Genomic DNA, 8,420 nt, shown 5'->3' with positions numbered 1-8,420 from the left:
GTCCATATTACCCACAAAATTAAGAAATTCTTCCACTGAATCTGTTGCACTGTGAATCAAATCCCATTGCAAATGCTCTGGTAATCTTCTCTTTAGTGTAGATATTTTTGTTAATATGCCCAGTGGCCTATCCAGATGATTTAATTTATTCAGTTCTCTAACACATAACTCTCTCATACTTTCCTTTCCACTCTTGTAACTGGATCCATTCAAAAAATCGTTTTGCAATCTAAATTGTTTTGCTTGACCCCAGTATTTGTTCAAGAACAGGTTTTCGAAGGTTTTAAAATCACAAAATTTATCATCATTTTGGTTTGCCCATGTTTGAGCTCCCCCTTCCAACTGCCTCTTAACATATTTAATTTTTGCCTCCTCACTCATCCCTGTCACAAAGTTATCCTTACATGCAGCTAGAAAGTCAACTGCATGGTATTTATTCTCCCCATTAAAAGGTTTTGACTGAAATCCATGCCCCAGAGGATATCCCAACAATAAATTTCCATTCCCTGCTGCCACAGTATTAACTGTTTCCCTCAAGACATTTATTTCCCCTTCTAATTCCTTCTTATTGTCAGTAATTCCCTTATGGCAGTCCAGCACTCCTATCTTAATGGATTCAATGTCTGCCTCTGTTTGTCCTTGAAATAATGTGCATTTCTGTTCCTGTACCTGAATCTGCCCCACAAGATTACTTTGCACAGTGTCCACCTTGGCTACTAGGCCTCTTTCAACCTCATCAACTCTCTCGATAATTCCCTCAACAATTTTAACTGTGTTTTCAACTTTATCACTCACTGTCTTTATTTTATCACTAAGCCTTAATTCCATATCCCCTATTTTCGAATCCATTTCTCCAACTATTGCAGTTTTTATATTCCCTATTTTCGAGTCTATTTCTCCTAATTTACTAGTAAGTTTCACAAAAAATGTGCTGAGGTCACTTCCTGGTATCCAGCCTATTTCTTTTGGCATGCTAGGGCTACTACAGGTACTCCTAACATCCACTGATTCGCCTTCACTTTGAGATTCACGCGTCTCATCGGCCATAGCTAATGAAAAGGACACAATTTTGCAATGTAGCTGCTGGCTGTACTTATCTTTTAAATCCTCGTGTGACGCGACGTCTGCAGTGAGCTCCGCAGCACAGCTATGCAATGAATCTTAATCGGCAGCGTGGACACACAGCAAACTCAATCAGGAGCGAGAACACGTTGCATAGGCCCCTGGCAGCATGTAGTCGTGTTGGTCGGTGGCACGGACGACGGCGTTGATCGTCGGCAGCACGTGGATACAGCTTCGACTGCTTTACCCGTAGCAACACATGGACGTGGCACGGACGACGGTTTCTTCTCGCGGCAGCACGTATCGCGGCACGGACGACTGTTTTACCCGCGGCAAACACGTGGTCGACTCATCAGACTGTGTAACTGACTGCTTCACAATCGTGGTGGCCTTATATCGGCGTAACCACGGGGCAGCGCGTATCTTGTCCAGCACAAACACTCCGGTACTGCTAATGCACCGATTTAGCTCAGAGCCCCCACACGGACTGTTCAAAAGCCTAACATCAGAAGGACATTCGATTCCGAAATACTATGGAATATGGAAGAAAGTCCTATCCCGGACGAGCCCCCAATTGCAACTGAACTCGGGCTCGTTTACTACCTATTTTGTCACGTGGCTCATCTGTAAAGGGGGTTGGTAGTAAACGGTTGCATTATCGCCCCTATTATTGAGTCTGATATTGGCTGGCTTTTGAAGAGCAGTGAATTGAACTATACACGTTCAGATTGAAACTTATTTATTCAAAAGAAACACTTTAACGTTGTGGCCATGCATTTTTAAGTTCACAAATAATAATCGGTGCAATTCGTACATTGTTTGTCTCACACCCACACACTTTCACTTTGTTCCATTGCATACCCTGGTGTCCATGCTTGCACTCGCGGAACTTTGCCGCTCCCAACTCGCCACCACAACGGCCAACCACAAAAGACCTTGATTTTCCCGCTCACATCCACAGTCCTGAGTCGGGTCACATGACACGACAGTAGTCAAAATAATTGCTAAACATGGCCACAATTCGTTTACAGTATTTTATAATATTTAAATACTTAAATCTAAATACATTATATAATTTTACAAATTATCACCACACTTATATAATTCGTTGCAATTAAAAGAAAACCAAAACACCATCCAATGGAACTACAACGTCCATCAAAACACAAAACAAGTATTTTCTGGTCTATTTTGCCCAGCATATTATCTCTGCTGCTGTGCTTTAAATTTTAAATTACTTGAAAGAGTTCCATATTATCCCCTGTTACCTTACAAGCCTGGCCAATTCTAAGACAATATGTTCTAGTCTGCCTATAGGGATGTCAAAATGGCGTAGGCCCAGGATGGCATGACATCCAGTTTTGCTTTGTTGACATTCTTCACATGCTTGTGGCCACTGTTTACAGCTACATTTTGCTTCCAGCCACACAAAACAAAATTATCCATTTCTAATTTTGTTGAGGGTCATAGCTACAGGTGAGACAGTTAGTGCAAGCAGTCAAAGACATGTTTCCACGTGGTCAAAGGCACCATTGAGCGGGCACTGTCCTGAGAAATGCTGCACCAAATTTGACACTTCATACCGGGAAGTGAACGATATTCAAACTTGAGGCTGGTACTTTGTGTTGTGCAAAAGTTCTTGTATTTGTGGGTCTTGTTCCTGTGCCACTGCAAGCCCCTCATAATTTGTGCTCATGGACAATGCATTGATTTGTGACAGAAAGTCGCCTACCATATTTTCAGCACCCCTCATATGCTGTTGTGAAGTGACAGAGGTGGTAGAGATGTCAGAATTGTCAGTGAACAGTCACTGCCTTGGTTTCTTACTGCTTCTGCTAGAGGGCAGTAGTCTGTAAAGATGGTGAACTTGCCTGCTTTCTACTTTGGCCGTAAAGTGGTGTACCACTTCATTTACTGTGAACAATTCACAGTCGAATGCTAACCATTTTTGTTGCAAGTGCATGAGCTTCTGTGAAAGAAAACTGTAATGGTTGTTGCTTGTCATCTACAAATTGCTGCAGCAGTGCACCAGTGGCTGTATAACTCGCATCAGCTGTGATGGAGGTATGAGCATCGGGTACAGTGTGTGCTAATGTGACTGCCTGTCATGAGAATAGCTTCATGTCATCAAATGTGTGTTGCACTGCTCAGGTCCACTTCAGTGGCTGTTTCCAATTTTTTCTCCTACAAGGGCATCAGTGAGTGGTGCTAGTTGTGTTGCTACTTGAGGTAAGTGACACCTGTAGGAGTCCACTCCCCCTGAAAGTCTCCTGAGCTCCTGGTAACTAGAAGATATAGATAGTGCCTGTAAAAGTTCTATTACATTCCTGTGTGGGGCAGATGCCTGCCTGATATACTAGGTGGCCTTGGGAAATAACTTCAGGCATTTTTATTCGTTTATTACAATGTCGTGCTGTTCTAGTGTATTAAAAACTGTGTGGAGGTGTTCCTCATGAAGCTGAGAAAACTAGGATGTCATCTAGGTAAGAAAAACAAAATGGAAATTGGAATAATAACTGGCAGCGAAGCACTGCCTGGTTTATGTGGCATTTCTTATCCCATACAGCATTAAAAAAACTCGTAGAATCCAAACAGGATAATGACAGCTGTTTCTGGCACTTCTCTTGCCACAGGAATTTGAAAATTACTCTGAAAATGGTGGCAACTGCCAACATGTGGCAAAAGTCTTGGATATTTGGGATTGGGTATCTATCAGGTATTGCCCACGCATTCAGAGCCCAATAATCCTCTTAAAATTGGTATGAACAGTCCTTTTTCTGTACTAAATGTACAGGTGAGGCTGTGCTATTTCTGCACACAGTTGCTCATCTGTCACAGTTTTACCTGCATGTAGTCAATCTGGTGCTAGGTGCCACAGTTTAAAATGCACAGACAGTCCAGGCATTGAGTTAGGAAGATGGCGGCGTGCGTTGATGTAGTAATAAATCGATCAGTAAACTATGAGTATTTAGCGTCTACAAAGTGCATATCGTGTGATAAAATAGTAAAAAGCGGTATTCGAACTTGCCCAGTGATGCACATGTGGTATCATCCACACTGCTTTGCGAAAGTAAATCTCGAAAACATATCGTGTGCTTGTGGAACAAAGTGCAACGGTTATCTAGATGCGAGTGGAATGTATCATGAAAATTGCGAAACCAATGTATTAGAAACACTGCAGAAAGAACTTCAAGTCACAAGACAACATGCTCTGCTACTGGAAAGCATGATCAAAAACCTTTCTGAACCGCCACATAAGGAAAAAGTTCGAAATTTGTACAGTGATGTTGTTTTAAATATTTGTACTAACAAAAGAAATGACGCTCCATTGAAGAAGAGTGAACATGAAAAATGTGAAACAGTAAACAAAGGTAAGAGTGGACATGAAAAATGTGAAACAGTAAATAAAGATAACCTACAAAGTGCTTCTGAACACCTCTCATGTAATTTAAAAATGGTTAAGAAAAACGACCGCAGTAAGTTGAAAACAAACACGAATATGAGTCAGCTTACAGATAACAAAAAACAGGTACTGTTACTTTCAGATAGTCGCGGTAGGAACTGTGCAAAAGTACTGAACGAAATTTCAACAACCAGCTATAAATTTACATCTTTGATAAAGCCAAATGCTATATTCAAAGAAACTACATGCAATATACAAAACAATACGTCTAGTCTAGGACAAAATGATTATGTTGTCGTCTTAGCTGGTGCAAATGATATTAATGGATCAAAACGTGGTTTTATGACATCACTAGATGAAACGATCGCAAAAACTAGGCACACACAACTAATTCTATGCACAATACCGTATAGATATGACATGCCAAACGAAAACTGCAAAATCTACCAAATGAACAGTTACTTGATGCAGAATGCATCCTACAGTGAACACATCAGAGTTTTAGATGTAAATGGCTTCCTCCAACAGAAAGACTTCACCAGGCATGGGTTTCACTTACATAAAAATGGGAAAAAGAAACTGTGTGTTAATCTGCTGAATTCCATCAAAAGTCCACTGGTAACAAGAAGTGCCATAAAACGTGTTACACCAGGACATCAAACATATTTGTGGTCCAATGAAGCTAATTTGGTGGACAATCTCAGAAGAATGAGCAATACTGCAGCTGAACCAACAGCAACACCAGGAGCTGAAGAGCCATCAGTAACAACAACAAAAGTGAATATGCAGTCAGGGTCATCAAGGAAAACACCAGAAGCAGTTTTAGAAAAGAAGAAGGTATCCACAGTCAGCACTAAGTCACCACCAACATCCTATGCAAATATCTCGTCAAGTGCCACAAATCAGTCAGCCCATGACATCCAAGTGGAAACAGCAAAACATGTGCAGCCACACTCCAAATCAGTACCACTGGAAACTGTGACAAGATTTTCAACACGAAAATGCAGACCTCCAGCCTACAGCCAGGATTTTTTATGGGCAAGAACACCAGTAGCCCCCTGCTAGCAGCAAAATCTTCATGAACCAAAACTACAGGAAAACCCGGTGAGTGGTGTCAAAAATCATTCCATTGGGAAACAGTCACTATTATCCTTTAAAATATTACACCATAATGTGCAGTCAATGTTTAATAAGTTACTAGAAATAGATCTCTTCCTAAAAACAAAGCCACACTTAGATGTTCTCTGTATTACTGAACACTGGTTAACAGAAGACAAAATTTAAAAAAACGCCACTTGGCGAATTTACTCTAGCTGGTTATTCTTGTCGGAACAAAAGTAAGGGAGGTGGTACAGCAATCTATGTCAAAAAACATTTAAGATACAAAAGCCTCACAAAGTACAATAATATGCAAATAGAAACAGACTTTGAATTCTCCTTAATTATCTTAACAGACTATAACCTACTGATACTGAATGTATATAGAGCCCCTGATGGGAACATCCAAACCTTCAAAGACTCCCTCGAAGCACTACTCACAAAAATTCACTCACTAAACAAAAATCTATTAATAATTGGAGACTTTAATATTGACTTCCTCACACCTGGAAAAAACAAAGATGAATTGTTGAATATTACAAATTCATTCAACCTATCCCCAACTGTAAACACACCAACCAGGATCACAAAAAATTCAAAAACAGCTCTAGATCAGATTTTCATAAACGCAGACAAACTACACCACTCAGTCGAAGTCATCAGCACAGGTTACAGTGACCATGAATCCCAAATACTAACAACGAATTTAAATTACATAGGACAATATCCCACAATAACTAAAATGCAAAGGCAATTTAATGATGATAATATAAGGCTTTTTAACTATCTGTTAAGGGCTGAAAACTGGGCAGAGGTCTATAAAGAAAATGATATAAACTACATATTTAATTCCTTCCATGAAACATTTCTCCACCACTTCAATACTGCATTTCCACTTAAATCCAGGAAAATCGGAAACAAACACACAAACTCATGGGTAACAAAAGGGATAAGGATTTCCAGCCAAAAAAAGCGTGACTTAAAAAATCACATGAAACACCATGACATTGATGATCAGTTTAGGTCATATTGTAAGACCTATTTTGCAATCTACAGCAAAGTTATCCAACAAGCAAAAAAATTATACAATGATAAATTTATAAAGGAATCTAACAATAAAATGAAAGGCTTGTGGACAGTTGTAAAAAATGAAACAAACAGTAAGCAGCATGTTATAAACAAAACATTAAAACTAAACCTAAATGATGAAGTTACATCAGATCCCCAAAAAATAGTAAATGGTTTTAATGACTATTTTAGCAAAATATCAGAAAACCTGATAAAGAACAACTGCCACAGACCAAATACTCAACACCAAACACTAATAGAAACCATACCAGTACAGGCATCAATGTTTCTTCACAAAGTGTCCAATACTGAAGTACTTACAGCTATAAAAGGACTAAAGAATAAGTACTCCTGATTTAATTGTAAAGAAATGTGGAGAATCCATTGTAGAACCCCTAACCCACCTAATAAATGCATCCTTTACAAATGGAGTTTTCTCTGACCTACTAAAAACTTCTAAAATTACCCCACTTCACAAAAAGGGCTCTAAAAATGATGTAGCCAATTACAGGCCCATAGCACAACTCAGCTCATTCTCAAAAATATTTGAAAAATTATTTTACACCAGATTGGAAGACTTTACTAATAAACTATCCTTATTGACAAAACACCAGCATGATTTTAGAAAGCAAAAGACAACTACAACAGCTATTTATGAGTATCTCAACAAAAGCTTAAAAGCACTGGATAATAAGGAAATCACTACTGGTATCTTTTTAGATTTATCCAAAGCCTTTGATGTAATTGACCATACCATACTCCTTAAGAAGTTAGCAAATAAAGGTATAAGAGGAATTACAAACAAATGGTTAGAATCTTACCTGTCAAACAGATTTCAAAAAGTTGAAATTAATTTTGAAAAAAAGAATACAACCACCCATCGATCTACTGTCCACTCCTCTGACACAATGGTGTGCCACAAGGCTCAATCCTGGGACCCATACTGTTTCTGCTATACATTGATGATATAAGCACGAAGCTTGCTACAGGACATACCACACTATTTGCCGATGACACAAGTATACTAATAACGGGTACTGATACAGAGGACCACAACCAAAAAATTAAACCGCTTATGTCGTTGGTTCAACGACAACAAACTGATTATAAACATACAGAAAACAATGTACATCAACTTCAGACTCTCATCCCAAAAACAAGAAATGCCTGATGTGATTCTAAATAACCAAGAGCTTATGTGTGTGGACTCTGTCAAGTTTCTTGGCATATGGCTTGAAGGAAATCTTAAGTGGGAGACTCACACAAATTATATCTCAAAAAAGCTCTCAACATTTTAAGGATACTCAAAAAATCAGTCACAAAATCTGTTCTCATACATGTATATTATGCTTACTTCCATTCTACATTACAGTATGGAATCATATTTTGGGGAAACTCACCTGGAGGTAGATATATTTTCAAAATGCAAAAAAAAGGCAATACGCATAATATGTAATCTAAGACATAACGAATCATGCAGACACCATTTCAAAACAAATGGCATTATGACACTGCCCTCTGCTTACATTTATAACATCGTCTCATTTGTCAAGTCATACCTGTTAAACAATGACTGCACACTAAAATTCAATGGAGATATTCATAACTATGCAACAAGGTAGCAATCTGACCTACATATGATTCAGTCCAGAACTACCTGCTACCAAAAAAGTGTTTTAAATGTTGGGATACAAATGTATAATAATTTACCCAATGAAATCAAAGCAACAAAGAACCCAAGAGCCTTCACATATAAGTTAAAAAAATATCTCTTGGACCATTGCTTTTA

Source organism: Schistocerca cancellata, chromosome 3 (genome assembly GCF_023864275.1).
Source record: "Schistocerca cancellata isolate TAMUIC-IGC-003103 chromosome 3, iqSchCanc2.1, whole genome shotgun sequence".
NCBI classification, from domain to species: Eukaryota; Metazoa; Arthropoda; class Insecta; order Orthoptera; family Acrididae; genus Schistocerca; species Schistocerca cancellata.
This window is presented reverse-complemented; position numbering follows the sequence as displayed.